The 25987-nt window shown below is 47.1% G+C and overlaps 1 protein-coding gene across 6 annotated transcripts in view; it reads left to right on the forward strand.

Annotated features, from left to right (window-relative positions):
* TIAM1 (TIAM Rac1 associated GEF 1) overlaps window positions 1-25987 on the forward strand; it is a 466993-nt gene that overhangs the window by 54994 nt on the left and 386012 nt on the right. Inside the window, exons 1-2 of one of the 6 annotated variants that reach the window (XM_070785819.1) lie at window positions 254-894; window positions 1318-1426. The exons of 4 other annotated variants lie outside the window; for them this stretch is intronic. The gene's annotated coding sequence lies outside the window, so the exon portion shown is untranslated. Of the gene's footprint in view, window positions 1-253; window positions 895-1317; window positions 1427-25987 lie in introns of those variants that run through there. One more of the 6 variants, XM_070785816.1, reaches the window with a different exon arrangement.

Consider the following 25987-nt stretch of genomic DNA (forward strand, 5'->3'; position numbering starts at 1 on the left):
AGAGGCACCTGGGAACTTGCTGGTGGCAGGAGCTGTCAGCCTAGGTCTCCTGGGAGAGGGACACACAGGGCTGCCTTCACTGATTTCGAAGAGCCTCCAACTTTATCCCTTCTAAAGAGTCTCTGCCTCAGAGGCCACAGACAAAGCTCTGGGCGTGGACCTGGCACTTCCTCCCGGCCCCGCCCCTCCTCGGCGCCCCTCCCCTTGTCTTCGCCCCTCCCCTCCCCTCTGCTCCCCTCCTCCCGGCTCTCTGGAGTCTCAGGCCCTCCGGGGATGGGAGAGGCGCTTAGCTCCCCTGGGGAAGGGGATGAGGCATCGCTCTGAGACGCCTGGTTATTTTTTTTGCTTCCTTCCTGGGTGTGGGCGTTTGTGTTGACAGCGGCGGAGGAGGCGCGGTGACGGGCGCTTGGAACACTTGGGTGCTGGTGGAGCGGGTGGGAGGTGGTGCCCGTGCCTGGCAGGTGACTTGGCGCTCACGTGGCCCTGGGGGTCCAGCAGGACGGTGGCAGAACCGGAAGTGCTCTTCCGGGCTGGGGATCCCATAGCGTCCTCCGTGTCGCACGAAGGGGCGCTGCCTGCTGCTCTTCCGTGGCTCCCCAAGTGGGAGACTCTGCGGGCACCCCTGTCTTTGCAGGCAAGCCTTCGTGGCGGTCCTGAGAGTCGGGCCAGAAAGAAAGCTGAGCGCCAAAGAATTGATGCTTTTGAACTGTGGTGTTGGAGAAGACTCTTGAGAGTCCCTTGGACTGCAAGGAGATCCAACCAGTCCATCCTAAAGGAAATCAGTCCTGATTATTCATTGGAGACTGATGCTGAAGCTGAAACTCCAATACTTTGGCCATCTGATGCGAAGAACTGACTCATTGGAGAAGACCCTGATGCTGGAAAAGATTGAAGGTGGGAGGAGAAGGGGCTGACAGACGATGAGATCATTGGATCTCGATGGACACGAGTTTGAGTAAGCTCCTGGGGTTGGTGATGGACGGGGAGGCCTGGTGTGCTGCAGTCCGTGGGGTCTCAAAGAGTCAGACACGACTGAGCGACTGAACTGCACCTGGAAACTGTAGTAGGGAGTGCTCTCCATTCCCACGATCTCCATCAAATATCCCCCAAGTGTATTCAGACATAAAGCTTGGGAAGATCGGAGTACTGTCTGGAACACCAGATGGGGCTCAGCTCAGCGCCTGACTCCACTAGAAGTATGTGTGTTCTTGATGTTGGAGGGAAAGGGGAGTGATCAAACTCACCCTGTTTGCTAACCCTTCTTCCGCATGTCATACCTCACATGCCAGGAGTGTCTCTGTTTCCTCTGGTATTTAGACTCTGGAATTGCCCCTGGTGAAGTGGTTGGAAGAGGCCCCGCCCCCCGCCCTGGGGTATTGAAACGCAGGCACCTACTTATCCATCAGATTTGGAAACTGAGATTAAGGTAAGCAGGCCTGGATCATAACTGGGTACTTGGATAGGAATTTCAAGATGAAAATCTACCTCTGTTTTTCTTTCTCTCCCCTCCACATCCCAAGAAAAGACACACAGTAATTCCAGTTGGGGCTTTTTCCACATTCTACCCTGTATTAGTTTCCAGGGGCTGCGGTAAGAAGCTATCTTGAACTGGGTGGCTTAAAACAGTGTACAGATTTATTCTCACAGTTCAGAAGGCTAAGAAGTCTGAGATCAAGGTGTTGGCAGAATTATGCTCCCTCTGGAGGCCCTGGGAAAGAATCCACCCTAGCTTCTTCCTAGTTTTGGGTTCAGTTCAGTTCAGTTGCTCAGTCATGTCTGACTCTTTATGACTGCATGGAGTGCAGCACGCCAGGCCTCCCTGTCCATCACCAACTCCGGGAGCTTACTCAAACTCATTTCCATCGAGTTGGTGATGCTGTCCAGTCATCTCATCCTCTGTTGTCCCCTCTTCCTTCCACCTTCAATCTTTCCCAGCATCAGCGTGTTTTCCAACAAGTCAGTTCTTCACATCAGGTGGCCAAAGTATTGGAGTTTCAGCTTCAGCATCAGTTCTTCCAATGAAAATTCAGGACTGATTTCCTTTAGGATGGACTGGTTGGATCTCCTTGCAGTCCAAGGGACTCTCAAGAGTCTTCTCCAACACCACAGTTCAAAAGCATCAATTCTTCGGCACTCAGCTTTCTTTATAGTCCAACTCTCACATCCATACATGACTCCTGGGAAAACCATAGCCTTGACTATATGGACCTTTGTCAGCAATGTAATGTCTCTGCTTTTCAATACGCTGTCTAGGTTGGTCATAACTTTTCTTCCAAGGAGCAAGTGTCTTAATTTCATGGCTGCAATCACTATCTACAGTGATTTTGGAGCCCCAAAAAATAAAGTCTGAGACTGTTTCCACTGTTTCCCAGTCTATTTCTCATGAAGTGATCGGACCAGATGCCATGATCTTAGTTTTCTGAACGTTGAGTTTTAATCTTACTTTTCCACTCTTCTCTTTCACTTTCATCAAGAGGCTCTTTAGTTCTTCTTTGCTTTCTGCCGTAAGTGTGGTGTCATCTGCATATCTGAGGTTATTGATATTACTCCCGGCAATCTTGATTCCAGCTTGTGCTTCATCCAACCCGGCATTTCTCATGATGTACTCTGCATGTAAGTTAAATAAGCAGCGTGACAATATACAGCCCTGACGTACTCCTTTTCCGATTTGCAACCAGTCTGTTGTTCCAGGTCCAGTTCTAAGTGTTGCTTCTTGACCTGCATACAGGTTTCTCAGGAGGCAGATCAGGAGGTCTGGTATTCCCATCTCTTTAAGAATTTTCCATAGTTTGCAGTTTGATGTCATCATTTGCAAAGACTGTATTTCCAAATAAGATCATATTCCTAGGTACCAGGGTTAGGACTTAAGCATATATTAGGGGGACACAACTGGACCACCACACCCCCCCCACCACTTCATTGCATTGCCGTCCTGAAATGCCTTCCTATTTGATTGATGTTAGGGGCACGACTGCCTGCATCGATTTTATTATTATCTGTTTCTTCCCTCTTCGTTTGACCTAATTCTTTCTTTTTTTTAATTTGGCCATACCTTGTGGCATGTGGGATCTTAGGTCCTCAACCAAGGATTGAACCCGGACCTCTGCTGTGGAAGCATGAAGTCTTAACTGTTGGGCTGCCACGGGAGTCCCCCATATCATTGTTTTGATCATGTCTCTCCCCTTACTCCCTTGCCCTACTCTTCCCTGCTAAATGTCTCTTGTTTTTATTCTTTGCTTTGTTGAGCCTCTGATGACAGCACACTTCTGCCTGGACACTTCAGTTTTGTGCCTTTCTGGAGGACATACACATTCTCCAAAGATTCTGCATGGTATTCACCTTGGGAGAAATACAGATATTTGTCTGAGATCTGATTCCTGTCTGTTCCACTAGACTGGAAAGCCTATTAAGACAAGGGCCCATGACTTTAGCTCATGAATGATTGTAACCTTTGTACCGAGATCAGTCCCTGGTTCAGCAAGATCCCACATGCCTCAGAGCAACTAAGCCCGTGTGCCACAACTACTGAGCCCATGCTCTAGGGCCCTCGAGCTGAAACTACTGAGCCCAGGTGCCGCAGCTACTGGAGGCCCCGTGCCTAGAGCCCCTGGCCCACAGCAAGAGAAGCCACTGCAGTGAGAATCCAGTGCGCGGCAACAGAGCGTAGCCCCTGCTCCCTGCAACCAGAGAAAAGCCTGCACAGCTATGGAGACCCAGCACAGCCCCCCTCCAAAAAACCCAGTAAGTAAAAAATGAAATAAAACAGTGGTAAAGGTGATACATGTTTTAGTGTTTGCTTATTTTTGGCTGCTCTGGGTCTTCGTTGCTGCGTGTGAGCTTTCTCCAGTTGTGGTGAGCAGGGGCAGCTCTTCGTTGTGGTTTGTGGGCTTCTCATTGTGGTGGCTTCTCTTGTGAAGCACAGGCTGCGGGGCCTCAGTCGTTGGGCTTGTGGGCTCTCGAGCACAGGCTTAGTAATTGTGGTGCACAGGCTTAGTTGCCCCCAAGGCACGTGGGATCTTCCCTGACCAGGGATCGAACCCGTGTCCCCTTCATTGGCAGGTGGATTCTTAGCGACTGGACCCCCAGGACAGTCCTGATACATTTAATGTTCTGTGTAGAACACTAAACCTTAACACTGCACATGTGCAAAATGTTATGGAAGGATGCAAAAAAAAAAAAAAAAACAACCCCAAAATCAACCCAATTCAAACCACATTTCTGTGCATGGATTGTGTGTGTGAAAGAGTGAATGGGTTTGGAGAATGTTCCAGAGGAAAGGCAGGGAGAGATGAATGGGGAAGCAGCCAGAGGGGCTGGTGAATGCCTGTTGAGAGGAAAAGCTGGACTGGGGGGAAAGCGTCTGGGTAGTTATCAGTGCCTGTGGTTGTAATCAGAGCTCTGTCTCCAGCTAGCTGTGGGATTTTGAGCAAATCAATCGGTTCCCATTGTGGGCATCTGGTTTGAAAGGGAGCTGGCATAGTAACCTCTGCACATCTTTCCAGCTCAGAAAACTTCAGAGTTTTGAAGCATCTAACAGGGTATCACTGAGTCACTCATTTTTTTTTTTTCCTTCTTTCACAATTCTCTGCAATGTCTACACTCGGTGCGGGCTCTTCTGATTTCTACTGGCTTCAGGCAGTGCGTTTGAAGGAATCACCTTTTGGTCAAGAATCTCCAGTTTTTTTTAATGTCATCAGTTCATTTGGTTAAGAACACATTTAATTTTTTCTGAGTTTTTCTTCACTCCAATCCAGTTTTCATGTTTCCTAGTTTTAAAATTTTCCGTCACAGATGTAGAAAACAAACTTCTGGTTACCAGGGGGAAGGCCTCTGAGAGGAGAGGTAAATTGGAAGTTTGGGATTGATGTGTACATACTACTATATATAAAATAGATAACTAATAAGGACCCTGGTGGCTCAGCAGTAAAGAATCCACCTGCAATGCAGGAGACCCACGTTCCATCTCTGGGTTGGGAAGATCCCCTGGAGATGGGAATGGCAACCCGTTCTAGTATTCTTGCCTGGAGAATTCTGTGGACAGAGGAGCCTTGTGGGCTACAGCCCGTGGTGTTGCAGAGTCGTACACAACCGAGTGACTAAGTCTTTTGCTTTCATGTAGCACAAGAAACTCTACTCAATACTCTCTTATGACCTATATGGAAAAGAATCTAAAAAAGAGGGGATTATGTATATGTCTAACGTTCACTTTGCTGTACACATGAAACTAACACAGCATTGTAATTCAACTATACTCCAAGATAAATTTTTAAAAATGAATAAATCAATTGTCACCCTAAAAAAATTTCCTTGGCCTTTTATTTGTGGTTCTTGGTCTTCTTGGATTCTAATAACTTATGCTGATAATAGTAACGCCTGTATATAGCTACGCTTTTTGCATGCATTCAGTCATCGGAACCTTATGTCAGCACCGTGACGTGGATTCGTGGTTTCTGTTTTGTGGATAACGGGAAGCGAGAGGTGAAGGAGCTTGTCTGGGCTCGCGGTCGCCCCGCGGGGCAGTGGCTGTGCTGTGCCTGCGCCTGGCTTGTTCTGAGCTGTGTGCACGCCATACCCTCTGCGCTAGGCTAGTGCAGCTCTTCTGTGTCCCAGGGCCCTGGATGGCAGGGCCATTATCTTTGTCTTTTTGGTCCTTCTGAGGTCTCTAGTACAGGCCTGTCAGAGACCAATAGACGTTTTTAGAAGGTACTTTCTAGTTTCTTTGATAGGAATCATTCCTGGGAATTCCTTGGCAGGCCAGTGGTTAGTCAGCGGGACAGCAGCACTTTCATTACTTGGGGCCTGAATTTTGATCCCTGGTCAGGGAACTAGGGTTAGGGTCGAGGAACTTAGGATCCTATAAGCTTTACAGCTCCATGAAAAAAAAAAGAAAGAGGAATCATTTCTGTCTCACTGTGTCAGGGAAGGAATAGCTCTTGTGCTGAGCAGAACGCAGTAGTCAGGTTCTTAGCTTCTGGGGAGAAGAGTTGGCTTCCTCAAAAATTTCCTTTATAAACTCAAGAGGGGCTATTAGTGAGTGTGGTATCCTGTGAAAAATGCAGTCTAATTTAACATCTGAAAGGATGACTCAAGATCTGAGCATAGAAAAGCCACCCTGGGTTCCTGCATTTCCCCTCTGCTCCAGAACTCATCAGCAGCCCCCGTTTTGCATCCAGGGACCCTCACATGGAGAACTAGCCTTAGGGCCGCTGCTGTGAGCTAACTAGGCTTCCCTGATTGCTCAGTTGGCAAAGAATCCGCCTGCAATGTAGGAGACCCCTGTTTGATTCCTGGGTCAGGAAGATCCGCTGAAGAAGTGATACGTTACCAACTAGAGTATTCTTGGGCTTCCCTGGTGGCTCAGCTGGTAAAGAATCTGCCTGCAGTGTGGGAGACCTGGGTTCGATCTTGGGTTGGAAAGGTCCCCTGGAGAAGGGAAAGGCTACCTACTCCAGTATTCTGGCCTGGAGAATTCCATAGACTATAGTCCATGGGGTCTCTAAGAGTCTGACATGTCTGAGTGACTTTCACTTTGAGCTAACTAGGAAGTAGGGCATTTCCCAACTCTGGAAGTTTTCATGTTGCTGTGTTCTCAAACCTAATCTCTCTTCTCTTCCTCTGGAGAGAGGTTTAGATCCTAGCCACCTATCAGTTCAGTTCAGTTGCTCAGTTGTATCAGACTCTTTGAGACCCCATGGACTGCAGCATGCCAGGCTTCCCTGTCTGTCACCAACTCCCGGGAGCTTGCTCAAACTCATGTCCATAGAGTCAGTGATGCCATCCAACCATCTCATCCTCTGTCGTCCCCTTCTCTTCCCTCCTTCAATCTTTCCCAGCATCAGAGTCTTTTTGAATGAGTCAGTTCTTTGAATCATGTGGCCAAAGTATTGGAGTTTCAGCTTCAGCATCAGTCTTTCCAATGAATATTCAGGATTGATTTCCTTTAGGATGAACTGGTTTGATCTCCTTGCAGTCCAAGGGACTCTCAAGAGTCTTCTCCAACACTACAGTTCAAAAGCATCAATTCTTTGGCTCTCAGCTTTCTTTATAGTCCAACTCTCACATCCATACATGACAACTGGAAAAACCATAGCTTTGACCAGATGGACCTTTGTCGGCAAAGTAATGTCTCTGCTTTTTAATATGCTGTCTGCTGCTGCGCTGCTAAGTTGCTTCAGTCGTGTCTGACTCTGTGCGACCCCATAGACAGCAGCCAACTAGGCTCCCCTGTCCCTGGGATTCTCCAGGCAAGAACACTGGAGTGGGTTGCCATTTCCTTCTCCAATGCATGAAAGTGAAAAGTGAAAGTCAAGTCGCTCAGTTGTGTCCAACTTTTCGCGACGCCATGGCCTGCAGCCTACCAGGCTTCTCCGTCCATGGGATTTTCCAGGCAAGAGTACTGGAGTAGGGTGCCATTGCCTTCTCCGAATATGCTGTCTAGGTTGGTCATAGCTTTTCTTCCAAGCAGCAAGCTTTTTTTTTTTTTTTGTATGTAAATGAATTTATTTATTTTAATTGAAGGCTAATTACTTAATGATATTGTAGTGGTTTTGCCATACATTGACATGAATCAGCCATGGGTGTACATGTGTTCCCCATCCTGAACTCTCCTCCCACCTCCCTCCCCATCCCATCCCTCTGGGTCATCCCAGTGCACTGACCGTGAGTGCCCTGTCTCATGCATCGAACCTGGACTGGTGATCTGTTTCACATATAATAATATACATGTTTCAATGCTATCTCTCAAATCATTCCACCGTCACCTTCTCGCACAGAGTCCAAAAGTCTGTTCTTTACATCTGTGTCTCTTCTGCTGTCTCTCATATAGGGTCATCGTTACCATCTTTCTAATTCCATATATATGCATTAAAATACTGTATTGGTGTTTTTCTTTCTGACTTACTTCACTCTGTATAATAGGCTCCAGTTTCATCCACCTCATTAGAACTGATTCAAATGCGTTCTTTTTAATAGCTGAGTAATATTCCATTGTGTATATGTACCACAGCTTTCTTATCCATTCATCCCAAGCAGCAAGCATCTTTTAATTTCATGGCTGCAGTCACAATTTGCAGTGATTTTGGAGGCCAAGAAAATAAAGTCTTTCACTGTTTCCATGTTTCTGCCTTTATTTGCCATGAAGTGATGGGACCGGATGCCATGATCTTAGTTTTTTAAATGTTGAGTTTTAAGCCAGCTTTTTCACTCTCCTCTCTCACTTTCATCAAGAGGCTCTTTAGTTCTTCACCTTCTGCCATAATGATGGTGTCATCTGAGATTATTGGTATTTCTCCCAGCAATCTTGATTGCAGCTTGTGCTTCATCCAGCCTGGCATTTTGCATGATGTACTCTGCATGTAAGTTAGCCACCCATATTGCTTTCATTTCTCAAACCAGCATTTTTGAACTTGGAGGGATGGGGCTTATTCTTAGGGTGGCTTCTAGTAGAGATCTTGCCTGCTTGGAGCCGCCTTCTCTTTGCCAAAATATAGCCCATCCTTGGAAAGTATAAGGATGTGAGTCACCCCAAAGGAGTGGATTCTTTGCTCTTAGCTGACCTGCCCAGTCTTCCGGATGTGCCCTTGCATCTCAGTGAAGATTAAATCAAGCTCTTCCTTTGCCTGCAGATGCAACTAATGCAGCTGAGTCAGATGGCTCAGTGGTAAAGAATCTGCCTGCAAATGCAGGAGAAGAGAGTTGGACCCATGGGTCAGGAAGATCTCCTGGAGAAGGAAATGGAAACCCATTCCAGTTTTCTCATCAGAAGAATATCATGGACAGAAGAACCTGGCAGGCTACAGTCCGTGAGGTCTCAAAGAGTCAGACATGACTGAGCATGCATGCGAAACACAACTCATCTCAAGCTGATTGGTTTCTCAAACACGGTTGTTTGCTGATATTCCAGGTTGCCCTGTGTTGCCTTGGTAGGCAAGCAGGGACCTGTAACTCCCCTGGCAAGTCAAGACAGACAGCAGGCCAACCATCAGCTTGCTCAGACCTCACCTGGAACAAAGTCAAGCTTCCTTTGCAAGATTCAGACTCTTGTTTGCTATTGGATTGGGCATGGATCAAGAGGAGAGACACTGAATCTTTTATCCATTTGCAAATGATACGTGATAGGCATTAATCAGAGATCTGCTCTGGGAAAGGGGTGGGCTGATCCAAACTCCTTCATTGGATTACCTGGAGCACTTGGTGCATTGAATCATCATGAGCGTTTTAGAGTTGGAAGGGGCCACTTCGGCTTTCACATTTGATAGTTGACAAAACATCAGCTCTCTAGCAGTTTGACCCAGACAAGTTCTATCATGGGAGTAGACTGGAGTGAGCACTCCCTGAGGTTATGGGCCATCTGTCCTGGAGTGAGGCCACTGAGATGGAAAGACAGCCTTCTAAAAACTTGGAGTGGTGGTCAAGGAAGAGGCATATGTGTAAGATTCAAATAATAAGGAAAGGACTAAGCTGCAAGTCCTCACCCACAGAGACCCCTGGGTCACTGCCCACATCTGCTTCATGCCCAGTGGATCTTGGTGTCTTGCCCAGAGCCTGGGATTGGTCCTTTTAGGGTGATGTGTGGAATTGTTCATTTAAGACTCTGCAGAACAAGCCTGGTGGAGGTTGGTGGTGTGAGGGCACAGCCTTAGGGTGTGAACCCTCAAGACAAGGACTGTGCCTCTGCCGGGACCATGGGCATTGGGCCTGCCTGATCTCTCAAAGCTCAGCGTTAGACTGTGCAGTGTAATTGGCCCCATTGCCCCCCTCCCTGAATGCATGTAATCAGGACATGACTCCTGTCCTCGCACGGTGGGCCACAGCTAGCAAAGCCTCTTCTGATGTTCGTTTTGTCTTTTAAAGACTCACCTTACATGGGTTTGGTCCTGAGTTGTGAGCAGGCCTCCTGTCATACCTGTGTGCTCATCTTGCAGGTGGAGCAGGGTACGGAGTGGCCTGATGGGGGAAGGAGGGCTGATCAATCGATGAGCAGGAAAATTTTATTTTCTTGGCTGCACAAGGCTTCTTTGCTGCGTGCTGGCTTTCTCCAGTTGTGGCAATCTGGGCCTCCTCTCTGGTTGTGGGAGCTTCTCGTGTTACAGCTCATGGGCTTAGTTGCCCCGTGGCCTGTGTGACCTTCCTGGACTAGGGATTGAATCCCCATGTCCCCTGCACTGGCAAGCGGACTCTCAGCCACTGGACCGCTGGGGAAGTCTGACAGGAACCATTTTTGTGACTTGAGATCATTTTCAGTGCCTGTGTTCTTGTCTAGCGTGTGTGCTTCAGTCGTGTCTGACTCTTTGTGACCCCATGGACTGTAGCCCTCCACACTCCTCTGTCCATGGGATTCTCCAGGCAAGAATACAGGGGTGGGTTGTCATTTCCTTCTCCAGGGGATCGTCCCAACTCAGGAATTGAACGCGTGTCTCTTACGAACAAGTATAGAATCCAGGATCATCTCCAGCAAGGCAATATTCAGGTTGTAAGATTCTTGGAATTTTCTTTCTGAGACTTTTCTTTTCCTCTTCTTTCAAATCCTCCCCTCCCCCACCCCCCCCCCCCCCCCCCATTTTGAATTGGTTCCTGCCAAGGCAAATTCATCATCCTAACTCTGCTAAGGGGTTTGAATATGAGGATTCCTTGCTTGACTGTTTGCTTTTCCTTAAGCTTCCTTTGCCCTCCCTCACGTGGAGATGCTCCCTAGCAGAGAAATGGCAGGCAGCCAGAGTTGGAGATTTCTGCCACCTGGATTAGCAATCCTTGAATAATTAAGATCCGAGTGTAAAGGGAAACTATGAAATGCATCAGAGGAGCATGCCAGGGTGAACCAGGAAGCCGAAGACAGATGATCTGGGTGAGAAGCATCGTAAGGCAGCTTCCTGAGTTGAGCAGAATCTCCTCTCACCTGACTCACTATCTCAGCATCACGGTTTCCTCTTTCCCCCAGCGGGAACCCCACCCCTCGTTCTGCCTCCTGCCCTCGCGCTTGGTGCTGCCCTGGATTCGGGTGGTGCCAGTCCTGGTGGCCAAGGAAGAAATCAGTGCTTTTTTCTTGCTTCCTGGCTGGGGTTGTGGGTCCCAGAGTGAACCATCTGGTATTTCTCCCTTCACTGTTCTAAGACATGTCACTTGGTGGACTGGTTTGGTGACCTTATTAGAACCAGCGCTATGGAGTCATTACTTATTGCAGTTTCATTCCTTGACACTGGAAATTTCCCCTAAGCCCTCAAAACAGCTAGGTGAAAGCTGGAAAATCTGGTGGAACAGAGAAGGGAGAAGAAGAGAAACAATGGCCAGAGCTGAGCCCGCTCCTAGTTTCACTCCGGTTGGATTTTATCAGATGGCTGATAACTGTGCCTGTAGCCAGTTATGGGAGTTTGGACGCCCATATCCAAACAAATGGCTTCTTTGTTCCTGGTTCAAACCACAGAATGGATTTTGTGGATTCCAGCGAGAATACCATTGGTGTTAATGGAATAGTAGGATTGTCTTAGTCCATTTGGGCAGCTGTAGAGAAATACGAGAGACTGGGTGCCTTCAGAACAATGGATATGTGTTTCTCACAGTTCTGGAGCCTGGAAGTCTAGGTTTGGGGTTCTGGCGAGGTTCCTCTTCTGGGCTGCAGGGTTGCCAGCGCCTTGCTGTGTCCTCTGATGGAAGGGCCAAGGGAGCTCCATGGGGGTCTCTATAGGGCACTAATCCCACTCAGGAGAGTTCCACCCCCATGATCTAAGCACCTCTCAAAAGGCCCTGTCTTCTAATGTTACCTTCTTAGGCATTAGGATTTTAAGATGAGTTTTGAGGTGACATAGATGGTCAGACCACAGGTAGAGAGGGAAGACCAAAGAGGGGATTTCACGTGGCTAATGTGGGTTGGTTAAGCCAGACTCATGCATCATTTCTATTCCTTCTAGCTACATAGACTTTAAATATTTTATTTTAAACCTTAAAAAAAAAAAGATTTTTTTCTGCCCCATGTAGGGTGTGGGATCCTACTTCTCTGACCAGGGATCAAACCTGTGCCCCCTGCATCAGGAGCACAGAATCCTAACCACTGGACTGCCAGGGAAGTCCCTACATAGGGATTTAGAAAGTGATTTTCTGCTTTTCTGGTTTGACTCTTCTTTGTCTTCTTTCCATCCCTGTGGTTGACTGCTGGCAGATTGTATTAAAGAAAAAAAAAAATCCAGGCTCTCCTCCTCTTTGCTACAAAACATGGTCACTAGTCTGAAGGAAATGGCAACCCACTCCAGTGTTCTTGCCTGGAGAATTCCAGGGACGGGGAACCTGGTGGGCTGCCATTTATGGGGTCGCACAGAGTTGGACACGACTGAAGCAACTTAGCAGCAGCAGCAGTCTTACTGAGGGGGGCATGTTTCAAGGTCTCTGGGGAGGTGGAAAGTGTGTGGGCTGTGACCCTGCCTCTGCAGTGGTGAGGGTTCATCGCTCTGACCTTCTGGACTGTATTAGACAGTCGTTCTTAGCGTGTCTTCATCCCTCTGGGAAGAATGAGGAACCGCAAAGGGTGGCTGCTCCCAGAAGGAGCGGGCAGAGAGCAAGAGGAGGTAAAAGGGAAGGAAGACCAGTAAGACGCCTCTGAATTTCTCGTATTTCTCCTTCTTCTGCAGAGGCTTTTTACCAAAAATTACCTTTCCTGGGATGTTATTTATTATTTATATTTTAAAAGTGTCCTACTTCTTCAGGCAAGTCAGAAATTTCATTTTTCCTTTAAGAGGATGGAGGGAAGGAGGATAAATTTCCTTTGCTGGGGCTGTTGTAACAAAGTAACAAAACTAGGTGACTTTAAGTACCATTTATTCTCTCATCCATCTGGAGGCTAGAATTCCAAGGTGGAGGTGTCAGCAGGGTGGGTGTCCCCAAGGCCTCTTTGGGACAGTCTGCTCTGTGCCTCTTCCCAAGCCCATTGTTCTCCTTGGTGTTCTCAGCTTGTACACACATTATTCCAACCTCTGAAAGCAACATACCCTTTTTGGAAATTGTTAGTCGCTCAGTCGTGTCTGACTCTTTGCACCTTCATGGACTGTAGCCCACCAGGCTCCTCTGTCCATAGGATTCTCCAAGCAAGAATCCTGAATTGGGTAGCCGTTCTTTTCTCCAGGGGATGTTCCCCACCCAGGGATCGAACCTAGATCTCCTGCATTGCAGGAGGATTCTTTACTGTCTGAGTCACCAGGGAAGCCAACCCCCCAAACCAGGGCTTTGTGTGTTGAGTCTGATGTAAACAGAAGGAGAGGAAAGCTTTGTTGGCCAGGGGTCTGCTCCCGTGGTAGGCGCTGTTAGGCACTTTCAGCTTCACCTGTGAAGTTAATTTCATCGTGAGGACACTTCTGCAGGTAGGTGTAGTTTCTTCCATTTTACGGATGAGGAAACTGAGTCTCAGAAGATGTTACTGGCCCAGTCACCTACAGCTTGTCAGGGACAGCTGGGCTGAGATCCAGGTTTCTGGCAACCAGGTGCTCTTTCCATGTGCTGTGTGCCCTTCCTTTCCTCCTGCCTTTGTTTAACTTTTTATTTTTGAGCATAGTTGATTAGCAGTGTGCCCGTTTTCGTTAGTGGTGATCACCCACATGTGGACATGCCTTCTTAAGACACAGAAGTAGGGCTGCAGGTGGACGGATATGCATGTCCTTACGTTATTTGTAACGAGACTTCGTTTCCCTCTGCTGGACTGGGAGTTCCTTAGTCCATTATCTGTAAAGTTCTGGGGCAGAACGATCTTTAGCTCCACTTGTGTCTTGCTTTAAAAAATTTTTTTTTTAAATTTATTTTGGGTCTCCTGGGACTTTGATGCTGCGTAGGCTTTTCTTTAGTTGCCAGCTGCAGAGGCCACTCACGAGTTGTGTTGCATGGCGTTCTCACGGCCCTGGATTCTCTTGCTGCAGAGCTCAGGCTCTAGGGCCTGTAAGTCTCCTAGTTGCCGCCACTGGACACAGGCTCAGTACTGTGGCTCTGGGGCTGAGTTGCCCCATGGCACGTGAGATCTTCCCAGACCAGGGATAGAACCTGTGACTCCTGCATTGGCAGCTGGATTCTTTCCCAGGAGCCACCAGGGAAGCCCTTGTCCTATTTTCTTACTTTTTCCCTACCCCTGTTCAGATGCAAGTATCAGTTACATTTCTCATCACAGTTCATGTGGCAGTTTCAGACACAAACAGCAAAGGTAGATGTGCTCACATAAATACTAACCCCCCCCAGCCCCCAGCACTAGAGACTGAATAGTGGAGCCGAGGTCTTGGCTCTGAGAGCAACTGTGTGTTTCCTTAAGGGAGATAGACGTGCCCAGGGGTCCCCTGCCTGGTGTTCTGATAGCCAGAAAGAAAGTCAGGTGAGCTCTGGAAGGTACCTTCTTTCTCTGGCTTCCCCAGAGGTTGTTGTCTTATCTTTCTATTGTTTGAGAACTCGCTCAATCCCCATGAAGTTTAACAGGGGCTGAGTCTAGACAGGTGGGAAGTTCCATTTCCCTATTCTGAATTGCTGTCCTCTGCAATCTTAGATGAGCATCTTGGAAAGTCTTAAAAATATCGTTCAAGAATGTCTTTCCACAAGTTCTCAAAGAGGCGTCATGTTCATAAGAGCCTTACAAGAGCCAAAAAGCAGAAACCGCCCGAGTGTCCCTCAGCGGAGGAATGGCTCAACGAAACCTGGTATGTATGTGCGGTGGAATGGTCTTTAGTCTTGAAGAGAACGCATGTCCTGGAAGAGGCTACAATATGGATGGACCTTGAGGACATTTTGCTGAATGAAATAGGCCAGACACAAGAGGACAAATACTGTATGATTCTACTCAGGTGAGGTGTCTAGTGGCGTCAGATTCATAGGCCAGGAAGTAGAATGGTAGTTGCTGGGGTTTGGGCGTGAGAGTTGTTCAGTGGGGACAGACAGGGTTCCAGTTTTGCAGAATGAAAAGAGTTCACAAGGTTGGTAACACAACAATGTGAGTGTCAGTTCAATTCAGTCACTCGGTCGTGTCCGACTCTTTGCGACCCCATGGACTGCAGCACGCCAGGCCTCCCTGTCCATCCCCAACCCTTGGGGTTTACCCAAACTCATATCCATTGAGTCTCCAACCAGCCAACCATCTCATTCAACCATCTCATCCTCTGTCGTCCCCTTTTCCTCTCCCCTTCAATCTTTCCCAGCATCACTTGGTACTGAACTGTACACTTAAATATGGTTAAGATGGCAAATTTTAGGTTCTGTGTATTTTACCATTTTTAAAAAAACTAAAAACTAAAAACCAAAAACCAGACTGTCTTTCCTGCCAGTGACACAACCTGTGAATGCCTTAGGCATTATCTCCAAGGGCGGGCGCCTTGCGGATGAAGGCAATTGGATGTTGTTTATATTTGGTCACATCCTGCTGAGCATGGGTTTCTGTCAGCTGCTGGAGCTGTTCACCAGGGCTTTGCAGGCTGTGGTGGTCAGATGCTGGACAGATGGACCGTGTGCCAGATAATTAAATATTAGAATGAGCAGTATCAATGTGGAGAACAGGGCAATGGGGAATTGTCTGTTGGAAGTAAATTACATAGTTTATTTTAGGGGAAATTCCTATCCAATTTAGGCTGCAACTTGATAGCACGTGCTTTCCAAGCCCCCAGCTCTGCTGGTCTGGAACAACTCCTTTCTAAACAGGCAGCTCTCCAAGCACAGCGGCCTGTGAGGTTGCATCTGGGCAGCACCCTGCCAGGTGGTCCTTATTCCATTTTCTGTGTTCCTCTGTTCTGAGCTACCCCAAACCATATGCTTGCACTGTTATTTTCCTTTAGCATCTTTTTAAAAGGCACTTGTATTTTGTTTATTTATATATTTGAATAGGTAATATATTCACATAGTTCAAAATGAAAAATATGTAAGTGAGTTTATAATGTGAACTTCCCTTTACCGTATTCCTCCTACAGAGAAGCTCTGAATGCTTCCAGTTCTTGTATGTCAGTGCAGATATGTAGAGACAGCTACACATATGTGTGCATATCCATATCTATCTATGTCTACACGTGTGTGTTAGTTGTTCCATCGTGTCCGACTCTGTGAGACCCTGTGGACTGTGGCCTGCCAGGCTCCTCTGTCCATGGAATTCTCCAGGCAAGAATACTGGATTGGGTTGCCATTCCCTCCTCCAAGGGATCTTCCCAACCCAGGGGTCGAACCCAAGTCTCCTGCACTGCAGGCAGATTCTTTATCATCTGAGTGACCAGGGAAGCCCATCTATGTCTATCTATCTATATATTTATCTCCCCTTCCCCTTTTTCCTCTCTGCCTTCTATACAAATGGTAACATTCCATTTATCCCATTCTGGATCTTTTTTTTTTCTCATTTAACAATGGATTTCAAAGATCTTATCAATATATAATTTCCTCTTTCTTGCAACTTTTAATTTACATTTAGAATTATTTTATTTAGTTATTTTAAAATAGCTGCTGCTAAGTCACTTCAGTCGTGTCCGACTCTGTGCGACCCATAGACGGCAGCCCACCAGGCTCCCCCGTCCCTGGGATTCTCCAGGCAAGAACACTGGAGAGGGTTGCCATTTCCTTCTCCAGTGCATGAAAGTGGAAAGTAAAAGTGAAGTCGCTCAGTCGTGTTCGACTCTTAGTGACCCCATGGACTGCAGCCTACCAGGCTCCTCCATCCATGGGGTTTTCCAGGCAAGAGTACTGGAGTGGGGTGCCATTGCCTTCTTCAGTTTTAAAATAGCTAGTATGTTCATATGGGCCAGAACTTGAAAAGAGTTATTGTGCAATGTCTTTTCCCAGCTAGTTCACTCCCCTCCCAGGGGAAACTAACAGGGTCACTGTCTTGTATAAACTTCCAGGGTACCTAATACTTGTTCAGCTCTATGTATTACTTTGACAAAAGTAAATTTAAAAGTGTTGTTTGTTCGTTTACTTGTACGAGCCCTTGTTGCTGTGTGCAGGCTCCTCTAGTTGCGTCGCCTGGGCTCACGTTGCGTTGCTCCCCTTGTTGTGGAGCACGGGCTCTGCGGCACGTGGGCCCAGTAGTTGCAGCTCCCAGGCTCTAGAGAACAGGCTCAAGAGTGGCACACAGGCTTAGCTGCTCCGCGGCAAGTGAGATTTTCCTGGACCAGGGGTCAAACCTGTGTCTTCTGCGTTGGCAGGTGGATTCTTCACCACTGAGCCACCAGGGAAGCCTGGCCAAGTCAGTTCAGTGGCTCAGTCGTGTCTGACTCTTTGTGACCCCATGGACTGCAGCATGTCAGGCCTCCCTGTCCATCACCAACTCCCGGAGTTCACCCAAACCCATTTCCATTGAGTCGGTGATGCCCTCCAATCATCTCATCCTCTGTCGTCCCCTTCTCCTTCTGCCTTCAGTCTTTCCCAGCATCAGGGTCTTTTCCAATGAGTCAGTTCTTTGCATCAGGTGGCCAAAGTATTGGGAGTTTCAGCTTCAGCATCAGTCCTTCCAATAAATATTTAGAACTGATCTCCTTTAGGATGGACTGGTTGGATCTCCTTGCAGTCCAAGGGACTCACAAGAGTCTTCTCCAACACCACAGTTCAAAAGCATCAATTCTTCTGTGCTCAGATTTCCTTATAGTCCAACTCAGTCACATCCATACATGACTTGGAAAAACCATAGCCTTGACTAGACGGACCTTTGTTGGCAAAGTAATGTCTCTGCTTTTGAATATGCTGTCTAGGTTGGTCGTAACTTTTCTTCCAAGGAGTAAGCGTCTTTTAATTTCATGGCTGCAGTCACCACCTGCAGTGATTTTGGAGCCCAAAAAAATAAAGTCTGTCACTGTTTCCACTGTTTCCCCATCTATTTGCCATGAAATGATGGGACCAGATGCCATGATCTTAGTTTTCTGAATGTTGAGCTTTAAGCCAATGTTTCCACTCTTCTCTTTCACTTTCATCAAGAGGCTCTTTAGTTCTTTGCTTTCTGCCATAAGTATGGTGTCATCTGAATGTCAGAGGTTATTGATATTTAGCCTTGTCAGAGTAAAATAAAAACACTTTATGACAAAAAAATCTTCAGTGACTTGAGAAAGACACTTGGATGTGAACCCCTGCCATGCCTGTTACTGGCTGTGTGTTCATGTCTCTGAGTCTCATTCCTCAACTAAAACAGACAGGGAAAATTTCTACCTCCCAGGGCTTTGGGGAGAATAACATTCAATTGAGAAGATAAAATACACATCACAGTGGCTGCCTGACATGTTCTTCCTAACTTGAGCCCTGGGGCAGTTGGTGGGTGTGCTGTTTATAAGGTAACCTTCTCAGAAAACTCCCAGCTGGGGCCTGGACTTCTCTGGACACCCTGCGTGGGCAGGACATTTCCATCCACTTCTTGGTTCTTGAGTTCCGGTCATCGAATCAGACAGCAGTTCCCGTATTTTGTGAGTCACTTAAGAGGACCCCTGGCATCCCTGGAGTGCAAATGACAAGCACCTTGGCCAGGGCTCAGGATCCTCCTTACCCAGGGAAGGGTGGGATTGGCCCTGGGCAGCTGAGTTTGGGCCCAGACATCTGGGTCCTGTATTTTGCAGAGACCTCCCAGTGATGGAAGAGGCCAAAACCTTATGATCAGCAAGTACGAGGGACTTCCTTGGTGGTCCAGTGGTTAAGATGCCACACTCCCAATGCAAACTGCACAGGTTTGATTCCTGATCGGGGAAGTAAGGTCCTGAATGCTGTGCAACATGGTCTTTTTATATGGAGGAGGAAATGGCAACCCACTCCAGTATTCTTGCCTGGAGAATCCCATGGACAGAGGAGCCTGGTGGGCCATAGTTCATGGGGTTGTAAAGAGCTGGACATGACTGAGCAGGCACACACACACACACACACACACACACACACACACACACACAACTATTTGTCTTGATGTTACTTCAAAGTTCCAGAAAAGTTGCAAGAATGGTATAAGAAACTTTCTTTGGTCCTTTACCCAAATTTAGCACTGATTTGCATTTTGCCCCATTTGCTTTCATAATTATCTCTCCATGTGTTCTTTTCACACACGTTTACATCTGCACACATTTATCATATATACATATATATACCTAAGCACATTTATACACACACACACACGCACACTTTTTTCGTGATCCATTTGAGAGTCTGTTGGAAGCATCATGTCTCTTTGTCTCGACATCCAGCGTGTCCGCCCTAACAATGCAGATACCCTTTCATATACTCTGAGAACCATATATTCTGAGAATCACTTTGTACTTTAACTGCACTTTTCTCCAAGTCTGATTTTTTTGTTGATTATATGGGCATACGTTTTTGTTAATTTTTAGGGCCAGTCGGAGTGTAGGAGGATAATGCATGTTATTTCATATTGTGCCCATAAAGTGTTCTTTCTTGGATTCGTAGCTCTTCCCTACTCTGCCTTTCCTGATCTTTTGTACTGATCTTTTGTAGAATTAACCCTCCATATCCACAGGTATGATTCAACCAATCTAACCTGCAGCTGGTTGAATGCGAGGATGCCCAACAGCGGATACGGCAGCCTGAGTGTATTGTGGTGTTTACGTGAGTGACTTGAGCGTCCTGAATTTTGGTGTCTATAGGAGTCGCGGAGCCAGTCCCCCGCGGATGCCGAGGGACCACTGTACTTTCCTAATGTTTGCTCCGGGACAGAGAACATTCTTTACTGGGAATGGGAAGACAAGAGTGTTTCTCTTGATCTTTGCTGCTTTATCTCTCTTCACTTGTAGCAGAAGATGGAGGCAGGGGGAGCCTCATTTAGGGGACGGTTGGCATCATTATTTAGTGCCTAAATGTGCATTAGGAGCATGTCAAAAGCTCAGAAAAAAACCAGACCTATCTGATCCCTTCAGACAAGAAGTCTAATTCAGTTTAACAGATATTTGTGGAGCTGCCCACTCCGTGCAGGCATGCTGCCAGTCCTCGGGCTATACACTGTGCTTCTGCCCTGAGTTAGCCCAGAGGTCTCCACTCGACCTTCTCCTAGCTCCAGACCTCTTTGCCCAGGGCTGTCGGATTCGTTTTTCTAAAGTGCACCTCCAATGTGTCACTGCCAAACCCTACTTCACCCCACCTTCCCTTGCCTGTCAGAGCAAGGCAGGTGCCTCAGCCTGGTGTCAAGCCCCACCAGGTCTCACTGTCTATTTTTCATTTGTTAACTCATGATTGGTCTGTGCATACCCTGTATTTCTGACTTCCCACGTGGCTCAGTGGTAAAGAATCTGCCTGCTAATGCAAGAGATGCAAGTTCGATCCCCGGGTTGGAAACATCCCCTGGAGCAGGAAATGGCAACCCACTCCAGTATCCTTGCCTGGGAAATCCCATGGACAGAGGAGCCTGGTGGCTACAGTCCATGGGGTCGCAAAGAGTCGGACACCACTGAGCACACACACACCTTTCATTTCAGCCCAGTTTGACACGAAGCAGTGTTTCCGGAATTCTTGGAGTTTTTTGGTTTTTTTTTGTTTTTGGTTTTGCTTAAGCTGTTCCAACTGTCTGAAAATCCCATCTACCTAATTCTTCATTCTTAAAGAGCCACTTGTAGTGATACCTCTCTTGTGAATCCTTTCTTGAAATTCTCAACTCAGTAAGATCTCTTCTTTTTTAAAAAGACTTCTGTCATATTATCTCTTTTTTTCATATCCCTTTCTAATCATTGGTTGTGTGCTTTATATAACTGTGTTTTTACCCCTCTTATACTCCTCTCTCTTTCTGATTAGATTACACATTCTTAAAAGGCTCACTTCATCTTCCTTCCCACTCTCTCACTTCCCATGTTCTAGAAAGAATTCAAGGCCACCTGGGCTCTATCTGAAACCTGGCTGAATTCTCAGACCTACACCGCACCTGGCATGCAGTTGGCTTTCAGATATTTGCAGGATTGAGCTTCCTTCTTTAAAGGAAAAAGGTCCCTGAGTGGTACTGGTAAATTTACAATTGCAGAGAGGCATTCTGTGCTGGCCCAGCGGTTAGGATTCTGGCCTTTAACTGCCCGGATTCAGTCCCTGGTTGAGGAACTGAGATCCTGCAAGCCTTTTGGTGTAGCCAAAAAAGAAAAAAATTAAAAAATTGTAATTGTGGATGTCTGAGGATGTTCATATATTTATTAACAATGTAAAAACTTCATTAAAAATGTGCACATATTCACCAGCTACTTAACTTCATACAAAAGGCAACTTCATTAAAACACATCTCAAGGATCTTTATCTTCCCAAATGCATTGCTGGTCTTCTCACTGAGCACTTGTGCACTGTTTTTGGAATCAGTATATATGTAATGTGATACATGGATTTTTTTCTTTTTCACTTAACATTTCATATTATACATTTAAAGGTAATTATTTTTAATGCCTACAGGAAACAAGTTCTTGAAGAATAAACCTGCAGGCAGATAGAAGAGAGACCTTCTGTCTAATGAGATGCTGTTATTATTTGTTATATGTCTGTTTTCTGAGAATAGAAAACCTCACATGAAATTCACATCTTTAACAAGATGATTTAAGTACTGACTATTATCTATGGCTTGTGCCTCTCACCAGCCTCCATTCCTGAAAAAAATTGCCTTGTTAAGTTTTCTTTTCTGCAAGCCTTAAAGATTCATGAGTCAGTTTATTTAAAGTCTAAATTCGGAGAAGCCTTTTAGCAGCTGGTACTCTGTGAATTGCTAAAGCAGGGGAGATAAATGCGTTCAAATCCTCACTTTCCTTACTCCTCTCATCCTAGAGCACCCATTATCTACCTCTTGGATATGTCTCAAAGGATATCAGCTGCTTAACTTTTTGTTGCGGTGAGTTACAGTCAGGGTGCAGAGGAGGCGGAGTTGGGACATGGATTGGTAATTGACAAGAAGTCATTATAAAGGTTCCAGCCACATGTCCTCCCACTGTCTTGCTGTGGATCTCGTCCCTACCATTGGACATGTTCTCTTTCAGCGTTGAAGAATTGGTAGGACCTCAAACTCTTAGAGAGCCTGGGTGTAGGGGTCTATCAGTGAGGATGTTTTTGATTGCTAGAAACAAAAGACCACTGAAACTTGGAAGGGGAGGATGGAGGGAAGCTCAGGAGGGAGGGCATATATGTATACCTGCAGCTGATTCACTTTGTTGTATAGCAGAAATATAGTTGCCTTGTAAAGCAATTATACTCCAAAGAAAAGAATCAAGAAAATAACACACAAAAAAACAATACGGGGGTTACTATTTCACATGATGGTTTCAAGGTTAATTCAGCAATTCAGTGCTGGCCTCAGAATTGAGTTCTTTGGTTCCATTTTCCTGCTTCACTATCCTCAGTGGATTTGCTTGTGCGTGCATGCTAAGTTGACTCTTCAGTCATGTCTGACTCTTTGTGACCCCAGGCTGCTCTGTCCATGGGGATTCTCCAGGCAAGAGTGTCTTGCTTTAACCCAATCACAGGCAAGGAGGAGTAGGATGCACCTGATTGCTTCATGTCAGGCCTATTTCAGGCTGGGGAAAGCTATTCTCCAGTCCAAGTGTCCTGAGAATGGTGACTTTGAGCAGCCAGCGCTCTGTTGGCCAGGAGGGAGGCACCCAGCCGTGGTTCTTGGGATAGCAACTAAGGATTTATTATTATTAATTTTTAAAGATAGACCTAGGCCTGCTGATGGCCTTAAAAATTACTTCTTGTCTTGCCCAATGGTGACATTTGGATGTGTTGAATCTCTGCATTTGGGGTGTGATATCTTCATGAAACTTTAGGTGATATGTAAGATTTTTTTATGGCTATCGAACTACTTAATCATTTTACACAAGGTGGGGTTAGAGAGGGCCTCATGATTATCCCCATGTTATCAGGAGAGGGGATAGAATAACCAGCCTTTTTTTTTAGTTAACAGTAAGGATAACAAGGATAAGATAACAGTAAGGATATCAGGGGCTTCCCTAGTAGCTCAGCTGGTAAAGAATCTGCCTGCAGTGCAGGAGCCTCTGGTTTGATTCCCTCTGGGTTGGGAATATCTGCTGGAGAAGGCATACACTACCCACTCCAGTATTTGGGGGCTTCCCTTGTGGCTCAGCTGGTAAAGAATCTACCTGCAATGCGGGAGACCTGGGTTCGATCCCTGAGTTGGGAAGATCCTTTGGAGAAGGAAATGGCTGGTAACCCATTCCAGTACTCTTGCCTGGAGAATCCTGTGGCCAGAGGAGCCCGGTGGGCTACAGTTCATGGGGTCACAAAGAGTCGGACACGACTGAGTGACCAACAACCAAGGATAACAAAAACATGCAGTAGGTACTGGGCATCTGTGTGCTGTGTAGGTTTTTTATGGTGAAAGGGACTTTAAGATAATGTGCATACAAATTCTATGGGAAAAAATAGGAAAAGCGAATTTTTCAGTGTTCTTAGAATTCTTTCCCTTCCCCCGCACCCCCCCCCCAAAACAGGCTTTCACAATCTTTCACATTAGGCCCTAGGTTTAAAAAAAAAAAAAAAAGGTCTTTTTCTCTCATTCCTACAGGTTAATAAACTGTTGAAAGGAAATTTTAATGATCTGGAAAGCTTGTTTTTCCCGAAGCTGTCTTTGAGTATTTCGAGCGTGGAGACAGTCAGGCGTGGCAGAGGGGGGTCTGACCTGGTGGTCCGTGGCTCTCTCTCTCTGGGCCCTTTCCACTCTGAGATGGATGAGGAGCTGACAAGTTGTCTCAGACTCAGGGTGGCGTCTTTACTCGGGAGCAGATCCCTTGCAGGTGTGCTGTGCACAAGGCCTCTGGGGCATGGCTTCCCTGTACTGGTTGTCATCGAGGCTGCCGTGGGCTCGAGCGACCCAGGGTGTGCCTGCATGTCCTGCCAGGCGGGGGTCTGCATCCTTTTCCCCAGCGCAGGGATTGTTACCTTATAGATGGGCGTGACTCTGGTGCTGCCGGCCGTCTTGACATGTGTGCTTGGCTGGAGTTTTTGTTTTCCTCATTGTTTCTTTTCTGCCCGTAAAGGCATTTCTGTGGTTGAGAATGTAGAAATGCAGGAAGGTACAGAGAAAGAGGGCATCAGAGGATGAGATGACTGCATGGCATCATCAATGCAATGGACATGAACTTGGGTAGACTCTGGGAGATGGTGAAGGACAGGGACGCCTGGTGTGCTGCAGTCCACGGGGTTGCAAAGAATCGGGCACGACTGGGCGACTGAACGACAACAGCAGCAACAGAAGAAAAGAAGTCGCCTGTGTTTCATCACTTATTTAGAAAGAGCTGCTGTTGACATTTTGGTCCCTTTGCTCATACATTCTATGTCCTGTCTCCCTCCTCCCTCTCTTTCTGCCCGCCCCCCCTTTAAAAATCAGCACATAAAGAGGACCACCCAGAATACAGATACAATGTTATACTTTTTCCCTAGTTAACAGACTGTCTGGGATTGGACTGATTGGACCACAGTCCTCGACTGAGCAGTGTGTGACCCCTTTATGCCTCAGTTTCCTGGTCTGTAAAAGGGGATGATGGTTATTTGATGACTCATTGTAAAGATCTCCGTGAAGCGCTCAGTCTGGTGCTGGTGTTAATGTCTTTTGGCTGAAGTTCCTTTTTATCTCAGTGATCAAACGCCATCACACCTTTCCACAAAACCCAGACTGCTGGGACTGTAAAGAAGGGTTGAAAACCATAGCTTCTGGCAAAGGGAAATAGGATGTACTGCGTAGCGTAGAGCAGGGTTTCTTCACCTTGGCACTACTGACCCTCAGGCTTGATGCATCTTTTTGGTGAGGGGCTGTCCCATGCCTTGCAGGGGAGGCTGTAGTATCCCTCCCCTCAACCCCAGGCCCCGTCAGAATCGCCTTGGGTTGAGACCCCCTGGGCTGACGCCTCAGGATTTGTCACCTGGGACTGCCCATGGGCACCTGGAGCAAAGCTGATGGGCTACCAGCATATGCAGCCATGAAGGTCGGGCACAGGGTTCGCCTGCCTCCTTCCTCAGTGTCTGAACAGCTCTCATGCGTTTGGTTTGAAGCTGCAAGATCCAGCAGTCTTAGAGTCGCAGGAAAGACCTGCCCCTGGCTGTGCCCTCTGTGTGCCTGGTGAGAGCTTACGGCATTTGGTGAGCGGCGCTGCTGGACTCGTGGTTCCAAAGAAGCTTTAACTCAGGGATCAAAGACAGTCTCAGTCTCTCAGAGCTTTGTGTAGATTTTTATTTAAAGTGAAAGTGACAGCAAAAGCTTCCGACATAGACATCAGAAGAGGGTAGGAGGGTACCCCTCCTCACTACTTTAAGCAGGCCATTATGTACTTTTCTGCTAGCTGCTGAAAATAGATACAAAGAATACCTCAAGGTTTGTAAAAGTGCCACCAGACCCTTTCCCAAGGCATACATCCTGAGATAACTCCAGCACAAGATTAGCCGAGGAGAACGGTTCCAGGGCGCCAGCTCTGGGTGAGATATACTGTTGCTATGTAATCAGGGGTACAAGTCTTGAGAAATAGGTTCCCAGGCAAGATTTGTTACAATTATAATAAATATTAACATGGAGTCTAAGCAAAGCATTTCCATGAGTAAGACATTGGGCTGTGTGGTCATTAGCTCCTTAAGAAAGGCCAGTTCTCGGGCAGGATTGTTGCACAAGGCTTCAGGAAAGCATGAGCTAGAATGTTCACCTCCTCCTTAAAGGGGTCTGGACTGGCTCAGCTTTAACTCTCTCACTGTCCTTTCTGGGCTCCATGTTGAGATGCCTGCCCCCCTCCCTACCCCGACCCCCGGGATCATTGGGTGAAGGACCACACAGCAGGGAGGTTCCCCCAGCAGTGATATGGTTCCCATTCCATCTCAGGCTGTGGGCAAGGCACCGTTGCTCACAGGGCTGCTGCTCCCAAACTCCTCCAGATCAAAGACCATCCGGCTCTGATGGTCCTGGAGCTCCCAGGAAGGGAGCCAACCCATCCCCTTCTCTGCCCAGAGCCTGGCCAGACTGCTGAGCACAATCACGAAGAGCTGTCGAATGTAACGCTGCGTGGTTCAAGCACACTGCTGAGCCCAGCAGAGGTCGGGACCCAGTGTTTGTCAAGCATCAGTG

This window comes from Bos indicus, chromosome 1 (assembly GCF_029378745.1).
Source record: "Bos indicus isolate NIAB-ARS_2022 breed Sahiwal x Tharparkar chromosome 1, NIAB-ARS_B.indTharparkar_mat_pri_1.0, whole genome shotgun sequence".
Lineage (NCBI taxonomy): Eukaryota > Metazoa > Chordata > Mammalia > Artiodactyla > Bovidae > Bos > Bos indicus.